Raw genomic sequence first — 1,547 nt, 5'->3', positions numbered from 1 at the left:
CCTCCCCTCCCCTCTGCACCCCGGCTCCAAGGAGGCAGCCCCGGCCGGATCGGCTCCGTGCGCTGCCAGCAGCCCCGGAGCTCACACACAACCTTTGGGTTATTTGTTTTGTTGTTTTTCCTCTTTTTTCCCCATGTTGTTGTTTATATATCTTCTTTTTTTAATTAATATTTTTTTCCGCCGGAAACCACACCTTAAAAACGATAAGGTACGGGTTTTATTGATTTTTTTTTTTTTTGCACCACAACATTAAGTTTATAACAATATAGGCTGTTTTAAAAATAGGACCGATCCCTAACAGAAAGCGAGAGGGCAGAGGGTACAACCGAAATTGGAAAACAGAATTTAAAATCGAACAAAGAAAAGAAACCAAACCAACCCAAACCCTTGGGAAGACAGCAAACAATTGTCAGACAACAGGTGAGCAGACACTAAGACAGAGAGAGACTAGAGGTGTCCACTCCTCACTTGATTTCTGCCTATTAAAATCCACATACCCAATGGACTTTAGAAGAAAACTGTACATCATATCAAATAAATTAAAATTACCCTAAAGTTGATTGTCCTTCACTTAAAGCGCCCAGCTCACCGAATCTCCCTTATTTATTCGCATAAGCCGGGCCGATGCTAATTCCCATGCCCTGCTCCCCTCTTCTCACTTTCCTTCGCTTTTAATTCTTTTTTATTTCATTTTGCACAACATGAAGAAACGCAATTTTACAATGCTAAAAACCCTTTCCTCACCATTCAAATAAAAGCAGTGCTTTAAGAATCGTCGTACAATATTGCACAGTTCAAAAGTACAATAATATTAATAATAATAATAATAATTAGTATTACAAAAGAAAGCAAAAGGGCACAGATTTGTTTTTTCCCCCCAGATACCGAAATAACTTTACAAGGAAAAAAACCCGAAACAACCCGACAACTAGGAAAACAAGAATTATAAACAAGAATTAAAAATGTCTAAGTAAACGATAATAAATAAGGGTCACTCAAAGCGTGCGAGTGTATTTAACCGTTCACTTTGAGGCTGTATTTCTCGCTCGTGAAAGTCTCATGGCAGAAACAGAAAGGTACAAAACGTGGGCAAGCAAAGAGGCAAAGGTCTGCTTAAATGAAAAGCCGTGGTCGATGAAGTTTGAGTCACGACAGGATCAGGAGCCTGAACAATTATTTGGAGGCAGAAGGAGAGATCCGAAAGGAACAGAAATTCAGCTTCCCGTTAGCGTTTGGCAAATCTCGAGGAGTGGCCTGGGACCATTCATTTTATTTTATTACTATCCTTTCCCCCCCTTTTTTTCTTATTTTTTTCCTTTTTTTTTCCTTTTTCTTTTTTTTTTTTTTTTTTTACAAAAATAAAACTAAAGCCACAGAGAGAGAGAGAGAGAGACCATCGCGGTTTTCATCCACGTTTACAAAAGGTGTGACAGCTCCAGGGTTCTCTACATGTCCCCGCTTTCATTTTCCTCATTTTCGTTTCCCTCCCCCCACATTTTTATTCTCTCTTTTTTTTGTTTTGTTTTCCTCCTAAATTTCCGCGACTT

The sequence above is a fragment of the Geospiza fortis genome, unplaced genomic scaffold (genome assembly GCF_000277835.1).
Source record: "Geospiza fortis unplaced genomic scaffold, GeoFor_1.0 scaffold452, whole genome shotgun sequence".
In the NCBI taxonomy this organism is placed as follows: domain Eukaryota; kingdom Metazoa; phylum Chordata; class Aves; order Passeriformes; family Thraupidae; genus Geospiza; species Geospiza fortis.
The sequence above is the reverse complement of the archived record's forward strand: the minus strand, read 5'-3'. Positions refer to the sequence as shown.